The sequence below is a fragment of the Heloderma suspectum genome, chromosome 4 (genome assembly GCF_057233095.1).
Source record: "Heloderma suspectum isolate Gila_16-S chromosome 4, 16-S_ref, whole genome shotgun sequence".
Lineage (NCBI taxonomy): Eukaryota > Metazoa > Chordata > Lepidosauria > Squamata > Helodermatidae > Heloderma > Heloderma suspectum.
In genome coordinates, this window is record NC_139461.1 from 145,574,258 (window position 1) to 145,591,868 (window position 17,611).

Sequence of the window (17,611 nt, forward strand, 5' to 3'; positions counted from 1 at the left end):
ACACTTGCTTACATTGAACCGTATTTGCCATTTAGATGCCCATTCTCCCAGTTTGGAGAGATCCTTTTGGAGCTCTTCACAATCCCTTTTTGTTTTAACCATCCTAAATAATTTAGTGTCATCAGCAAACTTGGCCACTTCACTGCTTACTCATAATTCCAGATCATTTATGAACAGGTTGAAAAGCATTGGTCCTAATACAGATCCCTGTGGGACCCCACTATTTACTTCCTTCCATTGGGACAATTTACCATTTATTCCTACTCTCTGCTTTCTGTTCTTTAACTAGTTACTGATCCATAAGAGGACCTGTCCTCTTATTCCATGACAGCTAAGTTTTCTCAGGAGTCTTTGGTGAGGGACTTTGTCAAAAGCATTTTAGAAGTCCAAGTAAACAATGTATATTGGATCACCCCTGTCTCCATGTTTATTGACACCCTCAAAGAACTCTAAAAGGTTAGTGAGACAGGACTTTCCTTTGCAGAAGCTGTGTTGATTCTTTTTCAGCAGGGCTTGTCCTTCTATGCACTTACTAATTTTATCTTTAATAATGCTTTCAACCAGCTTACCTAGAACAGATGTTAAACTGTCTGGTAATTTCCCGGGTCCCCTCTGGATCCATTTTTGAGAATTGGTGTTACATCGGCCATCTTCCAGTCCTCTGGTACAGAGGCTGAACTTAGGGACATGTTGCATATTTTGGTCAGAAGATCAACAATGTCATATTTGAGTTCTTTGAGAACTCTAGGATGGATACCATCTGAGCCCGGTGCTTTATTTGCTTTCATTTTATCAATAAGGTTGAGAACTTCATCTTTTGTCACCACTATTTGCCTTAGTTCCTCACCCTTCCTGAAAACTTCAGTTCAGGCAGAGGTATCTGTCCTATATCTTCTGCAGTTAAGACAGCTGAAAAGAATTCATTCAGCTTCTCTGCAATCTCCCTGTCCTTCTCCTTTAACTCCATTGTCATCCAATGGTCCAACTGCCTCCCTAGCTGGTTTTCTGCTTCTGATATATTTAAAGAATTATTTATTGTTGGCCTTGATGTCGTTATGCTCTTCAAAATGCTTTTTTTTTTTTTTTTGCATCTCTTATTGTCTGCTTGCATTGCCTTTGTGCAAGCATGTGCTCCCTTTTGTTTTCCTCACTTGGGCAAGGCTTCCATTTTCTGAAGAAAGCTCTCTCTTCTCTAATTGCTCCCTTGACACTGCTTGTTAACCATGTTGGCGACCTCTTGGACTTGGTGCTACCTTTCCTAACCTGTGGTATACATTTTAGCTGGGCTTCTATTATTGTGGTTTTGAGTAATCTCCAAGCATTTTGAAGGGATTTAATAATCCTCTTGACTCCCCCTTTTAACATCCTTTTCATCAGTTCCCTCATTTCAGAGAAGTTTCCTCTTTTGAAGTTAAATGTGACTGTGCTGGACTTCCTGGGCAATTTTCCACTTAAATATATATTAAATCTGATAGCACTGTGATCTCTGTCTCCAATTGGTTCAACAACATTTACATCTCATACTAGGTCGTGGGCGATACTACTTAAGATTAAATCCAAGGTTGCCTCCCCTTTGGTTGGTTCCATGACCAACTGTTCTAGGGCATAAATGTTTGAGGCATCAAGAAATTTAACCTCTTTCTCGTGGCTGGAACATGCACTTATCCAATCAATGTGGGGTAATTGAAGTCATCCATTATTACAACACTTCTTGTTTGGAGGCCTCCCTGATTTTGTTTTCCATCTCAAGGTCACTGAGCATTCTGGTCTGGGGGACGACAGCGTGTTCCTAGCACTAAATTAGTTTTGGAGCCTGGCATCGTCACCCACAGTGCTTCTGCAAGACCTGCAGATGATATTTGCTCATCTGCAGGTCTTGCTGAGATCTCAGATCTTTCACACCTCCTGCTCCCTGGTCCTTTTGATTGGAAATGCTAGAGACTGAACTGGGGACTTCTGCATGCAAAGCAGCTGCTGTCCCATGGAGCTCTGGTCATTTTCTGCAGTATAGACCTCCTCTTTTGTGCCCTACCATGGTCTCTAATTAAATAGGTTTGGCAAGTTTTCATAGTGCTACAGCACTTGTCCTGGAAATGTCAACACTAGCCCTGGAAAGTGTGGCCAGTGGTACTGTAATAGATGTGAACACAGCTGGGTGATGCTGGTGTGGGCAGCTACTGGACAGTGCTCATGGCATGGGACACACCTCTCCCCCCTCTCAATGGTCAGATAATTTTGGCAACTGTTTTACAAGCTTTTAAAAAGTACGTTATCCTTTACTTTTACTACTACATGAAAAGGATGGAGTGCTTATTTTCATACCTACATTTGTGCTAGGGTGGGTTTAAACAGCTGCCCCCATTTTGCCACAGGTGCTGAATTGGGAACGGACATTTCAGTTCCATTTCTTTAAAAAAAAATACTTTGAAAAGTTGCCCTCAAAGCACCAGAGCTCTGGCTGCTGCTGCCACTCTTCCTTCCCAGAGTACCTCCTAGTGTCTTCCCCCAGAATCATTTCGCTCTGCTACTCACGTTTTGTTTCAGGATTTTGTCCAAAATGCCACCCCTTGCAAATCTGGGTGAAACCCAAGACTTGTCCTTGTTTGTGCTCATGTGATCTTTAAAAAAAATGGGGGAGCACAGCATTTCCTTAGAGGTGAAACTGACCAGAAGCTGCTTGTAAGTGTGCCTAGTGAATTTCTCCTTTCCATTAACTTGTGTGGGCCTGGGAGAAGTTGCTGCAATTAAGAATTAGAGAAACAGTTTTTCTCCACAATCGTCCCCCCGCCCCAAAATGTCATTTGTGTAGTTATCAAGCTACCAGCTCTGAAGTAGGATAGCGCTATAGTAAAGGGGTGAGGTGGCAGTTGCTCCCAATTCCCTGGGGAAATAATTGCCTGTACAGAGAGGCTTAGGGCACAACCTATGTGTGCTTAGACAGAAAAAAGTCCTGCAATTCCCAGTGTGGCTGGCTGGGGCATGCGGGGAATTGTAGGACTTTTTTCTGTCTAAATATGCCTAGGATTGCATCCTTAGAGAACTAGTTACTCCAACCAATGTGAGTTATGCTGACAACATTCAAAACCCCAATGCTTCTCTTTCTGGTGCGCCTGCACGTGCACGCGTGTGGTTCCACCTGAGTTCACTTAGAGTGAATGTCACCCTTTAAAGCATTGGGCATAGCTTGTTTGATGAGAGAAGGAAGAGGCCCAGAAGGGCTGGCTATATCCCGTTAGAAAACAGTGTTCAAGGGACTGCACAGCTCCCCCTTCCCACCCCTTTATAAGAAACAGGGTTTAAAAAATGTGTCACTGTATGCTTGAAAATTCAAGGCCATGAAATCGTCAGGATATGTTAGACTTCCTTAGTCAGTTCCTCACCATTTAAACATTCAACACATTTTATGATCCACTATTTGGGATGGCTCTTTTACTTAAGTCTCTGGCTGGAATTTTTCGAGTTCATACTTCTTGGGAAATAAACCCAAAACGCAAATGACATTGACACAGCCCCACTCAGGAGTCTCTGAGGGGCAGGTCTGTCCAGGAAGGGGATTTTACTTCTCTAAATATGTTTGCATTATTTATTTTAAACATGTGGATAAATCATAATAGGAGAGACATCTGCTGTTAAAATGTGCAAACTGCATTTACGCCTGTAGTTGCTGCATGTGAAAGATAACTGAGCAAAAGCAGTCATGCTTAAGGAACTATTGCAGGTATTAAGGGAAATCTTTTCGTGAAGAGGAGAGGAATTATATGAAAACAGTCACCCCTTAAGTTGAGAAGATAATTCATGTGTGCCACCTCTTTGCTCACTGCTAATATGCCCTCGAGTGTCACTTTTGTGATCTGAAGCGCTTTCATTTCGAAATCTCTTTTTTCACATTCCCAAGGAAAACACTGAACAAACCACCTTCCATATATTTTGTGGATAGACCCAGGCAGCTTTTCCAAGAGGCGAACAAGCTGCTGTCAGCGTGTGTGCACATCTCATTGCCGAGGGTGCCCCTCAAACGTGCCTCCTTCATTTGTTCCTCCTCAGAATTAATATCTTTCTAAGCCTGATGGCATTTGAAAGCTCCCAAAGCTGAGATTAACTCCTTGGAGCTGGATCCGGGAGTGTGTCTCACTGCCAGTGACTGGGCTGTGGGTCTGGGTTCCTCTGGCTCACAGCACAAGATTAATTGCCAGGCGTTCTGAGAAGTTTATCATTGCCACCCTCAGCTTCACCGATTTCACCTTTCCCCAGTGCTCTCCTTGCTAAAATTTCCTATGAGAGCTTCTGTGATTGGTGCATAATCACTTACCAGGAAATTCTGCCCTTCTGCGGAAGGCTGTGCATAGCGTGACATTTCTGCAGCCATCTGTGCTGTGCACGGGGGCCTGTGTGTGTGTGTGCGCACGCGCACGCAGGGTGTCTGCTTCTGGGGTAAATAACACCAACTAAAACAACTTACTAGGAAGGAGGGAGGGTAGGGGAATGGAAGAAGCAAGACCAGTTTGTGATTTGTGGAAGCTGTTCAGATGAAAGAACAGAAGGAGAGAAAGAAAATCGGCTTTGAAGATTCTTCTGTTCTTTTCCAGGCACTACATCCCCACATGCCTCTTCCCTTTTGGAATAAAGGGGAAAAGGGGAGGAATAATTCTTGTGCTTGGGAAAGCACTTTGGAGAACAATAGTCAGCCTCTCCTAGTAACCACCTCTGTTCTTTCAACCTCTTCCAGTCCCTGGGCAGAGGCAGGAGGAGATCAGAGGAGCAGGGAGACACCAAGGACGAAACTACCTGTTACATCAAATGCATCTTTGCATTAAGGCCCCCCGAGCTTGGGGCTTAATTCTCCCTCACAAAGCATTCCCAATGAAAATCCCCACCCCCACCCCAATTGCTATTTGCCTTGAGAGGGAAACTGCATTTTCTATCCTGGGACAAACAGCAGCTTCAGGAAGAGAGATTGTTGGGATAAGGGTGTGGGAAAAGGGGGTTAAAACCCCTCTCATTCATTCATTTATTATGGGCTTCTTCACACGGAGCTTTTATCCTGCTATTGCGATTGCTCACTCATGGAAGTTTGCAGGTCCTTTAGATGACGTCGTTAACCCCCAGGGCGTCTCCCACACTACATGACTTTTATTCCATTTTTGAAAAGATTGGAGATAATGAGCTATTAAATTACAGCACTTGAGTTCTGCTTGAGTTCCCTTGTGAAAAGAGGAAAACCCGCAGTAAAAGGAGCTACACCACAGCACCATCTAGCGGCTGTATAATGAAACATATGGAAGACTCAGAAGGGGGGAAAAGGAGGGGGAGGAAGGAAGCGCATGTAAAGGCAGTCCATCATGATCCTGCGTTTAAAACAGAAGTAGAAAACCCTGTTTTAAATGTGGGATTTTAGGCTGGGGTAGAAATGCTCTATATTTCTATATCGTCCCATAGCTGGAGCTCTCTGACCAGTTCACAAAAATTAAAACCATTAAAAATACATTATACAAAGTGCAAAGCCATTTACATAAAAACATATAAACAGATAGCACACACATATATCTAAAAACAATTTTTACAAAATCAACCAAAGACAATCCAGGACCTTATTAAAACACATTATATGCTGCCAAATGCCTAAGAGAAGAGGGCAGTTTAAAGCTAGCACCAAAATCACAATGTTGGTGCCAGGCAGGCCTCGTTGGGGAGATAAAATTGGGGGGGGCACAACTGAGAAGGCCCTCTCCCTTGTTGCTGCCCTCCGAGCCTTAGAGGCTGAACACTGTGCACAGGTCGGTTCATGCCAGGAGAGGCACTCCGTCAGGTATTGTGGTCCCAAGCTGTGTAAGGCTTTATAGGTCTAAACCAGCACCTGGCATTGGGCTTAGAAATGTACAGGCAACCAATGCAAGTGGGCCAGAATCAGCTCCACCCTTGTCTTGGTCCTGATCTGGATTGGGGGGCCCTGCAGCTGCTGTTTCAACCCAAATGTGAAGATGCTTTTAACATGAAATCTAGTTTGGCCTTGAGAGAGATGATTTCGCTCTGGATTGGCAGTTCAACTCTCACCTCAGCATTAGACAAGTCAGCCTGTCTATGCTGCAACTCCTCCATCTGCAGTATGAGGAAGACTGGCCGACACTGTGGGGTTATTGTGGGAAGGTGGAAAGCAACTGCATGGCTGTTCTATGATGTGCCGGAATAAAGAAGAATTATTTCTTCTTGGACTCGATGGTCTTATAGGCCCCGTCCAACCCTACTATTCTATGATTTTATGATATTTGACACATTTTAATCTGGAAGTGCTGACCTGCTGCCTCTGAAACTTCAGAATGGTTAACACTTCAACAGACCCTGTTGTTTCTGCAGCTGGTGAGGGAAGTGAGGGGACCTGCCCCAGTTAATCAGGGGGCAAACTTTTAGTTGCATTGAAAAACATGTTTATTTGCTATATTTATAGGCCGCCTTTCAGCCATACCAGGCAGTTTACAACAAAAACAAATTACAGAATTCAATGTTTAAGGTCTAAAAATAAATCTAGGCTACAATCCTACACACAATTAGTCTGCTTAACTCCCACTGACTTCCGTGGGAGTTAAGCAGCCTGCATCTGGAGGGTTGCCACCTCAGTCACCCCATTAATCAATTAAAGCTTATAGACTTTAAAAAAAAGTCAGGAAAAGGTCTCAGATTAGTCCGCTCTCTTACTTTGCAACAATCAATATTTTCAAGCTTTATATGGTGCAAACCACAAGAGCAGGAGATTATTTGCACAAAGGGAGCGTGAGGAATTGACAGCGAAATCATTCCAAATTACTCTATGCATTAATATAATTTGAAAAATTAGATGCATTTATCGCCAACCCCATGATACTGAGGATGGCCAGGTTTTAGTTCATGTAGTATCTAAGCAGATGAATACATACACACACACGCTCACCCAGGCACAGGAAAGCTAAAAGTACATACAAGGATAGTGGGCCAAACCAGATGTTACATGGAAGATGCATGTCTCCAATATTTTTTTTAAAAAACATCAAAACCAGCCATAGAAGGTTGCCATTTTCAGTAAACAAATGGTAGAAGAGATGTTGCTTAACCCTTTCCCCTCAGGCCATTTTCTTCACCAAAATGACATCCCTACCCGCTACTTTTCAGCTCATGGGGGAAAATACTCTATTCTGCTGCAAGGGTGGCATGTCAAGGGCACTGTGGTTTTTCAGTTCCTATCTCACAGGACGGTCCCCGAAGGTAGTGCTGGAGATCACTGCTAAAGCTGTGAAATGGTTCCCCCAATTTGGGGGAACCATTTTGAGCAGAGGAGAAATTGGGGCAGTGGAGGCGGGGGGGCTTGCGGAAGGCACCCTTCCCAGCGGCTTGCATCTGGCAGCTGGAATTTTTCCCTCCCAGAATGCCCCTCAGAACAATGCTACATCATTATATACTGCTGTCCTGAGGGGCATTCAGTGGGGAGTGGTGTACGGGGGGGGGGGGTGATAGCAGCTTCAAGCTAGTGTACTCTGGGAGGGGTATTACCACTGATGTAAAACAGGTAGCATTAGTGGAAAAAAGGGTTAGCTGTGGGGATGCAGTTTTAGCTTTGCCCCACAACCTGCAAAATGTCACCCTGAAAACTATCTTTGGGGAACTTTAGAGTCAGCCCTAAATTCACTGCTCTTCTCCATGGGCTCCTTCACACGGAGCTTTTTTCCTGTGATTGAGATTGCTCCTTCACGGAATTTTGCAGTCTCTTTACATGGCGCCGTGTCCCTCCAGGGCGTCTCCTGCACTAAATGCCCTTTGTTCAGTTTTTAAATAGATTGCAGGTAATGATTTATCAAATTACCCCGTTGTGTTTTGCTTCAGTTCCCTCTGTGAAAAGAGGAAAAACAGCAAGAAGAGGAGGAAGATCAATGAAAGATAATGGAAGACTCAGATACGGGGAGAAGGAGGGGGGAATGGGAGGGGGGAAAGGAAGCATGTGAAAAGGGGAGTCGTGATCCTGCATGTAAAACAGAAGCAGAAAGCCTCGTTTTAAATGCAGGATTTTAGGCTGATGTAGAGATGCCCTATGTGTAAGATCTCACAGGATCCCAGAAGGATCTATTCCTTCTGCTGTGTTTTTAAATTTCCACATGAAATCACTAGGAGAGGTAGTCCATGGATTTGAGTTGAGGTGCCATCAGCATGCTGGGAACATCCAGCTATATTTTTCCTCTTCACTGAATTAAGGAGAAGGCATTGAACAACTCTCTGAAGTCAGTCATGGACAGCATGTGGGGGGATAAACTGGAGCTCAGTCTAGAGAAGACAGATGTTTGCAGTAAGTGACCCAGCGATTGGTGAGGGAGGTAGTGGATCTATGCATGTCCTGGAAGGAGTTGCACCCTCTCTAAAGGGAGAGGTTAAGTGAACCGGGCCCCTGGGGCCTAGTTTTACAGGCAGCAGACATTTGAAAAAGCAAGGAAGAAATTAGATCTTACAGCACTTTTGAAGTGCATTAAATGTGCTAAATACATTGGTTCGGACCCAAACAGTTCTGCCCCAGTGGGGCTTTCCCTTTCTGCTGCAGCCCCACAGGCCTCTGTCCCTCCAAATGGCAAGCCATGTGGTGCAGGGGCTTGCAGACAGGGGTGGCGGTGGTGATGGAATCTCTTGCCTGTGTGCAAGTTGAAGCCCCGCCCGCTTGTGCTTGGGAATCTTTGTAGCCTTTGAGCTTGACAACAAGCTAGGGAAGCTTTTAGCATACAAATTAATAAAGAAACATTTAAAAATCCATTAATTTCCCAATTAAAAGGCCAGAGAATATCTGTGCAATAAGTAATGACGATATTACTGAGAAATGTGTTAACTTTATAAAGAGCTTGTTTAATGTCCAGTGGGTATTGTTTTAGTTAGTTGGTTTCATTGTGGTTTTAATGTCCTTAGCTAAGCTGAGCAGGATATAAATATTTAAAATAAAGAAACAAACAGCATTCCACATCAAAAGATCCAAATGGGTAGGAAATCACAAATTTCTTAAACTGACATTCCCCAGTTAACCAATGAACACAACACGTTTGTAGACACGCTGAGTTCTACCCTGAGCTGTTTCATTAAGAAAGCTGCTGAGTTTTAGACTGCTGCTTTTAGATAGTATTGTGATGATTGTGTTTAGCGGGACCAAATGATGTCTGTTGCTGGAGGATTTTCTAATCTTTTAGTTGTCTTGTGTTTTAATTTAGTATTCTATTGCCATTGGTGATATATTGTACTAGATTTGTACGCTGTCTTGAGCCCACCCCCAACCGTCATCCAATTAAAGCTTATGGGGAGGGGGCTAAGAACAGCAATGGGAAGCCAGTGGGGAGCAACTGGGGAGTTGGGGGGATGGGGGGGTTGTGTGTCTGTGTGTGAGAAAGACAGAGGAGGAGTTTATGGGTGATCCAGACAGGAGGGGTTTGGATGGATCCTGAAACAGAGTGCGTGTGTCTGTAAACATGCATGTAGACCTAATGGGCACACAGGGTGCTTGCTTGCATGCTTGTGTGCAGATGGATAGACGGATGTGTTTGGGAGAGAGAGGACGTGCATAAGAAGAGCTCTGCTGGATCAGAACAAGGGTCCATCTAGACCAGCATTCTGTTCACACAGTGGCCAACCAGTTGCCTCTGGGAAACCCACAAGCAGGACATAAGTGCAATTTCATCCTCCCAGTTGTGATACCCACCAACTGATGTACATAGGCACACTGCCTCTGATACTGGAGGAACATATAGGGATTTTATTATTGTTGTTCAGTCGTTAAGTCGTGTCCGACTCTTCGTGACCCCATGGACCATAGCACGCCAGGCCTTCCTGTCCTCCGCTCTCTCCCGGATATAAGTATTACAAATAAATAAATAAATATATATATAGCCATCAGGACTAGTAGCCATTGATAGCATTCTCCTCCATAAATTTGTCTAATCTCCTTTTAAAGCCACCCAAACTGGACACCATCACTTCATCTTGCGGTATCGAATTCCATAGTTTAACTCTGCGCTGTGCAAAGAAGTACTTCCTTTTACCTGTCTTGAATCTCCCACCAATCAGCTTCATGGGATGACCTCGGGTTCTAGTATCAGAAAAATATCTCCCTATCCACTTTCTCCACACGATGCATAATTTTGTACACCTACATCATTCTCTCCTTACCCTCCTTTTTTCCAAGCTAAACAATCCCAGCTGTTGTAACCTTCTCCCATAGGGGAGATGCTCCAGCCCCTTCATCATTTTAGTTGCCTTTTTATGCACTTTTTCCAGCTCTACAATATCTTTTTTTAAGTGCAGTGACCAGAACTGTACACAGTATTCCAAGTGTGGTCACACCATACATTTGTATAAGGGCAGTTTGATATTGGCACTTCATTTTCAATTCCTTTCCTAATTATGCCTAACATGGAATTTGCCTTTTTTCATACTGGGTCAACATTTTCATCCAGCTGTCCACCACAACCCCAAGGTCTCTTTCTTGGTCAGTCACTGCTTGCTCAGATCCCATCAGTGTATATGTGTAGCTGGGATTTTTTGCCCGAACATGTATCACTTTACACTTGCTTACATCGAACTTCATTTGTGATTTTGATGCCTGTTCTCCCAGTTTGGGTGATCCTTTTGGAGCTTTTTGCAATCCCTTTTTCTTTTAACCACCCTAAATAATTTGATGTCATCAGAAACCTGGAGGATTTCTCCATGACAATGGAAGGAGAAATGAATGGAGGATTATCCGGATTTTCCTAGGAATCGGGTTTGGTATGTTTTGGTCCACGCAGGGCTCCACGAGTGAGCGCACCGCACCAGCATAAGTCGCTTCGCAGAACATACTGGGGGGGGGGGGGCGCCAACGTACTTCCTGGTGGGGGTGGGGGTTGGAGTGAACATCATCTGACTGGCAGGGGCTGATCAACCAATAAGGGAGGCTCCCCCCCTCCAGGTCTCTCCCCCCTTTCTCCTTCGATAAAATCAAGGGAGGTTTCCTCCCATGTCTCAACAAAAGCACTCTCCTTCTCTCTCTCTCTCCCCCCACATTAATTACTTCCTTACATCACAAGACTTTACAGAAACACAGCTGTAGATCCTTCTCCCTCCGTTAAAGCTCCAGATGCTGTGTTCCAGGGAGGCTCTGCATTAACTATTCCCTTACAGCTGGCAGAGCCTTCAGAGCCTTTAGGAGACTTAACTCTGTGAACACTTGAAGTACCCTGGCTCCAACCAGCCTTTTTCTAATCCCCTTTCGCCTTTCCCCTGAAGCTCCTGATGCTGAGTGAAGCTGTGAATTAATTACTTCCAAAAAGAAAGGAGGTAAACATCAAAGACAAGCCTCACTGAACACAATGGGAGTTACTTCTGAGTAGACACTAGGGATGTACGAAAGTCACTTCAATGGGGTGATTCACGGTGGAGGGAGGTGCTCTGCACCTCCCCCCCAAATCCTAATCCAGCCGGTTCCGCTCCGTGGAGATTCCGCAGAGCCACCGGCTGGGGCTGTCCACAGCCAGACATCCAGCCGCTGGGCAGCCTTCCAGAAAAAAAACAATCTGCATACGCAAATGGCAGCGGCTATGGCGGCCGCCATTTACGTTCCCTTTTTTTCGCTGTTTTAGCCTACGTAAATATTTACGTAAGCTATTACGGCGAAAAAAAGGGGAATGCAAATAGTGCCCACTACGCTATTTGCATTCCCCTTTTTTTCGCCATAGTAGCTTACATAAATATTTATGTAGGCTAAAACGGCGAGAAAAAAAAGGGATGCAAATGGTGGCCGCCAAAGCCGCCGCCATTTGCGTACGCTGTTTGTTTGTTTTTTTAGCTTGCCGTGCGAGGCTATGTAAATACTTATGTAGCCTATCACGGCAGCCTGGCTGGATGCAAATGGCGGCCGCTATGGCGGCTGCCATTTGAGTCCGCAGCAACTGGCTGAGAGACCAGCTGCCGCCGCCAGCGGAACATCCGCCCCAGGTAAGCTTCGTCCCGGGGGGGGGATTCCGCAGGGGGGGCGGGGGGGAGGCTGTTCCGCCACGGGTTTCAGGGGGCCAAATGCCGGTGCATTCGGCCTCACTGAAATCCGTGGCAGAATTCTCCACCATCCCTAGTAGATACACTTATGTTTGTGGTGGGAAAGACAAGGATGGGAAACATAAGGGAAAGCAGCCCCCTTTCTAACCCGATGCTGTGCACAATTGAAGGTGCAAATTAGTTACTTCCAAACAGCAATAAACCAAACAACAGAGAATCGCAGCTTCGAGATAGTGCTTTGTAGCCATTAGGGAATTGGTGCTTTAAAATGTGCTATTTCTACTGAGGAGGATCTCTGTAAATTCTGAAGTGTGCATTCAAGGGACAAACCTCATTGATCATAATGGGAGTTACTTCTGAGGAGACACTAATTGGTTTGTGCTGGAAAACACAGGACTGGAAACACAGGGACAAGAAACACCCTTGGGCAGGGTGAGCATACCCGAGGTCAATGTGGGGGTTGGGGCACACAACAACTATACCGTGGAGAACCTGACTTAAGGAAAAAAATCAGACTTAAAGTAGTTTCAGGAAATCTGGTTTTTCCATGAAAAGCTCCAGGGTGGCTGCAGGTTGGCCACAATGTTATGTGCCCTGAACGACCTTGAAATGGAGCCAGCTCGCAGCAAATCGATTGTGGAGACACCACCCTGGTCACCTCACTGCTCACTTGTAATTCCCAATCATTTATGAACAAGCTGAAAAGCACTGGTCCCTGTGGGACCCCACTGTTTACATCCTTTCATTGGGATAATTTACCATTTATTTGTACTCTTTGCTTTCTGTTCTTCAACTAGTTACTGATCCAGCAGAGGACCTGTCCTATTATTCCATGCCTGCTACGTTTGTTCAGGAGTCTTTGGTGAGAGACTTTGTCAAAAGCTTTTTGGAAGTCCAAATGTAGTGGTGAGAGTGTTGGACTGGGAGCCTGGAGATCCGGGTTCTAGTCCCCACTCGGCCACGGAAGCTCACTGGGTGACTGTGGGCCAGTCACAGACTCTCAGCTCAACCTACCTTACAGGGTTGTTGTTGTGAGGATAAAATGGAGAGGAGGAGGATAATGTAAGCTGCCCTGGGTTCCTTGCAAGAGAAAAAAATGTGGGATATACTTGAAATAAATAAATAAATAAATAAATAAATAAATAATCTGGATCACCCCTATCTACATGTCTACTGACAGTCCCAAAGAACTCTAAATGGTTGGTGAGACAGGACTTAGCCTTGCAGAAGCTGTGTTGATTCTTTTTCAGCAGGGCTTGTCCTTCTATGTGCTTACTAATTTTATATTTAATTATATTTTCCCTCAATTTACCCAGAACAGACATTAAGGGTTGTGCCTCCATTAGACAGAAGCCCCTGCACTTGGATGGTTCTGAGGATCTAATGCCCTGCTGGGCTGCTGTTGGCAGGGCGGGAGGAGCGACGGAGGCAATTTTTGCATCTCCATCCTCCTGTGGTTCCTTTTTTCTCTAGATCGCCCCCTGAGCCTGTCTAGAGGAGGTGCACTGGTGGGGGCAGGGCTGTGGCTGCAGAGGCCATAGAATTCTTCATAACCTGGCCTCTCCTCTCCCTGCCCACCAGACACCCCTTTCAGACCTCTACAAGCTCCTCCAAGGCTGCTTTTACAAGCTCAGAAAGCAGACGCCATGGTTCTTTCTATGGTGGCTGTGAGAGAGCAGGGGAGGAGGAGGGGGAAGGGGAGGGATCGGGATCAGATTTTGGAGTCCCCCTGCCAAAGTCATAGGAGTATCTACAACTTTGGAAGCAGGACTCTGAAAAATCCTATGGTCCTCGGAATGCTCTACGGGTACCATAGGATTGCTCTCTAAGCTAATCGTAGGGATGTACGAAAGTCACTTACCTTTTGAGAAATTTGATTTGCGGTGGGGGGAAGGTGCTTCATCCCTCCCCCCGAAATTCTGGCCGGGGAGGAGATGCCCCATCCCTCCCCCCCAAAATTCTGGCTGGGGGGGGAGGCTCCCCATCCCTCCCCCCAAAATTCTGGCCGGGGAGGAGGCGCCCCGTCCCTCCCGCTGCGAATCCTGGCCGGCCAGGACTGCAAATGGCGGTGGCCGTAGCCGCCATTTGCGTCTCTGCAGTCAGCCGTGATAGGCTACGTAAATGTTTACGTAGCCTATCATGGCTGAGTTTAAAAAAAAAAAAAAGCGCGTACGCAAATGGCAGTGCCCATGGGCGCCGCCATTTGCGTTCCTTATTTTGGCATGTCTAGTCTACATAAACATTTATGTAGACTATGGAGAAAATAAGGGGAACGCAAATAGCCCATGGGCGCTGCCATTTGCGTACACACGTTTTTTTGTGTTTTTTTAACTCAGCCGTGATAGGCTACGTAAACATTTACGTAGCCTATCATGGTATTTTTTTAAAATCTAGCCGTGATAGGATACGTAAATCTTTATGTAGCCTATCACGTTTGTTTTTTGTTTTTTTTAAACTTGGAAATGGTGGCGGCGGCAGCCGGTCGGAAGACCGGCTGCTGCACCGCCGCCGAACTGCCGCTGCACCGCTGCCGGAGCCGCCACCACCAGGGAGATTTGCCCAAGGTAAGTCCCGTCCCGGGGGGGGGGGCAGACCGTTTCGCCACCAATTTCGGGGGGCCGAATGCGCTGGCAATCGGCCTCCCCGAGATTCGTGGCGAAATTCCCTGACATCCCTACTAATCAGCATGTAATTTCCTGGTTCCCCCCGGATCCCTTTTAAAAATTGGCATTACATGTTACATATTTTGTTAGAAGATCAGCAATTTCATATTTGAGGTTGGATACCTTATAGGCCTGATGATTTATTAGCTTCCAATTTGTCAATCAAGTCAATAACTTAATCTTTTCTCACAGCTATTTGTCTCAGTTCCTCAAACTTCCTTCCTGAAAACATCAGTTCAGTCATAGCTATCTATCCTACAACTTCTGCAGTGAAGACAGATGAAAACTATTCATTCAGCTTTTCTGCAGTCGCCTTTAACTTTGTTGTCATCCAGCGCTCCAACTGCCTTCCTAGCTGGTTTTCTGCTTCTGATAAATTTAAAGAATTTATGTATTGCTGGCCTTGATGTTGTTAGTGATATGCTTCTCAGAATGTTTTACATTGCCTATTATCTGCTTGGATTTCCTTTGTTCAAGTTTGTGTTCCTTTTTGTTCTCCTCATTTGGACAACACTTCCTTTTTCTCAAGGAAGACTTCTTTTTCTCTAATAGCTTCCTTTACATTGCTTGTTAACCATGCCTGTGACCTCTTGGACTTGGTGCTACCTTTCCTAACCTGTGGTATACATTCTAGCTGAGCTATTATTGTGGTTTTGGGTAACCTCCAAGCATTTTAAAGAGATGTAACCCACTTGACTCCCCCTTTCAACTTCCTTTTTACCAGTTCCCTCATTTTAGAAAAGTTTCTTCTTTTGAAGTCAAATATCACTGTGATTGACTTCCTTGGCAGTTTTCCACTTATCTGTTAAATCTGATAGCACTGTGGTCACTATTTCCATTTGATTTAATAATACTTTTGTGTCACACGAGGTCCTAGTCAGCATCATTTGGGATTAAATGTATTTGAAATCACCCGTTATAATAATGCTTCCTCTTTTGGATGCTTCCCTGATTTCATTGAGAGAGACAGGGAGTATGGGTGATAAATTGAAAAAGAGTTTATCTTCTGTGAAACAGGTGGACTCAAAAGAGTTTGTTTTGTGTGTTGGGGCTCAGACTCCACCTCTTTTTTGTATTATCTTTGTGACAGATTAATTGTCCTTTGGGACTAGCCATGCCTCCCATGGCAGTCATTTTGTGGTGATGCCCAAGACAGTTTCTCAAATTGCCAAATGTGGCCCAAAGGGCTGGAGACCGCTGTGCTAAACCATAGCTTAGCATTGTCAGGGAGAACTCTAGCAAGCCCTGGAATCACAACACTCTTCCCTTCTTAGCACATGAGGGGAGGAAAGTTTCCCATCATGGTTTGTAATAAACCACCATTTCCCATCGCAATGCAGGAAACTATGACCTGGTTCACATGACACGAAGCCCAAGGTGGCTTAATTTACCCATGACTGTCACATCATGCTGGATGCCCATGGGTGCCATTTTTCAGCGTCCGGCTTGCCGGGGCTTCTAGTGTTGTGCGAATCCAGGAGGCAGGGGTTGTCTGAGGGTTAGACAACCTTCAAATAACCCCCAAACGAGCCATGGGTTATTTGAGGGTTGATTAACCCTCAAACAACCCCTCTCACCTGGGTTCGTACAAAATGAGAAGTCTAGCACAATGCAACAGTCCCTGTGGGAAAATTAAGCCACTGTGGACAGTCGTGTTGTGTGAAACAGGCCTGTGGTTGCACAGAGTTCTAAGCTGCATGTAGAGCAGGCCCCTACTTTAGATCTCTGTCTTCCATCGCATGGAGGGTGGCAGGTCTGAGAGATGAGGGTGCCCCAAAGGGGGCAGGGCCAGTAAGCATCCCCCCCCACACACCCACTTTCTTCTCATTGCATGAGGGCTAGAATGCCTGAAGAGAGCTTCAGTTTCATCCTAATACTGTGAAGTCAATACAGCTCCTTCTGCACTCCATCTTATGACGATTATGAACACTAGACTTTGGAGCTTTAACATCAGGCCCTACATTTTCTCACACACCCTTTTGTTTTACAGCCAGGCTGGAAAAGAATTCCGGAGAACTCAAAAGCTTGCTCACAACTTTGTGATATTTTGGTTGGCCCTCCTATTCCTTAGGGCTGTTCTCACCATTCAGGGATATTTAGCTTGTGTCAAATGGCTTCCCAATTATTGAAATGGCCTGCCTCATGCAGTTGCCAGACCCCCTTCCCACAAGCCTTATTTGGTGCTTGCAACGGAGGGGAAAAATCGGGGTGGAGGCCATATCAAACTCCTTGTTTCTTGTCTCCTCGTTGTGTACATGTGAAACCAAGTACAAAACATCTCTTGTGTCCCTCTTGTGTATGAAATCTCCATTAAAAACATCTCTGCCAATGCACAAACTCTCCTGGCAACAGAAGGATTGTTTGAAGAAAATGCTACCAAGAGAATCAAAGGGTTAGCACAGAGAAAGAAGCACCCACCTGCCATCCCAGTGAAAATTAGCAGCAGAGGCTGTAAGAAATCAATAGTGCTCTCTGGAAATGCCTGCTGCTCATCAAGGAGCCTGTCATTCAGGAGCAGGGTCAGTGGCTCTGCACAAGACTACCATCTGCACGAGGCATGGAAAACCTGAAGAGGGAAGCATCTTCCAGCTTCCAGGGCTGAATTAAACTGGATCAGAGAAAAGGGGCAGCCATGTTCTTCTGTTGTCGCAAACATCAACAACAGCCCCACAGCCCAAATGAACAAAATTTCAAAATCTTGCAACACCTTAATGACTAAGACATCTACTCTGGCACTGAGGTTTTGTGCGGGAGAGCTCACTTCTGCAGATGCAGAAAGTGGTCTGGAATAGTGTTCGATGGTAATACATGGACACAGGAGGGGAAAAATAGTTTTACACAGTGGAGTCCAAAGAAAAAGAAGAAAATGCATGGAGGAGAGAGCTGTAGGCATGCCCCAGCCCTATGCAGAGCACAGATGCAAGTCTAAG

The 17,611-nt window shown here is 45.3% G+C and overlaps 1 long non-coding RNA gene across 1 annotated transcript in view; it reads left to right on the top strand.

Moving 5' to 3' along the window:
- LOC146347513 (uncharacterized) overlaps window positions 1-15,791 on the top strand; it is a 39,612-nt gene extending 23,821 nt beyond the window's left edge. Inside the window, exons 2-3 of the long non-coding RNA XR_014790317.1 lie at window positions 12,816-12,880; window positions 14,874-15,791. This is a non-coding gene — a long non-coding RNA (uncharacterized LOC146347513). The remainder of the gene's footprint in view (window positions 1-12,815; window positions 12,881-14,873) is intronic.
- The last annotated feature ends 1,820 nt before the right edge of the window (window positions 15,792-17,611 follow it).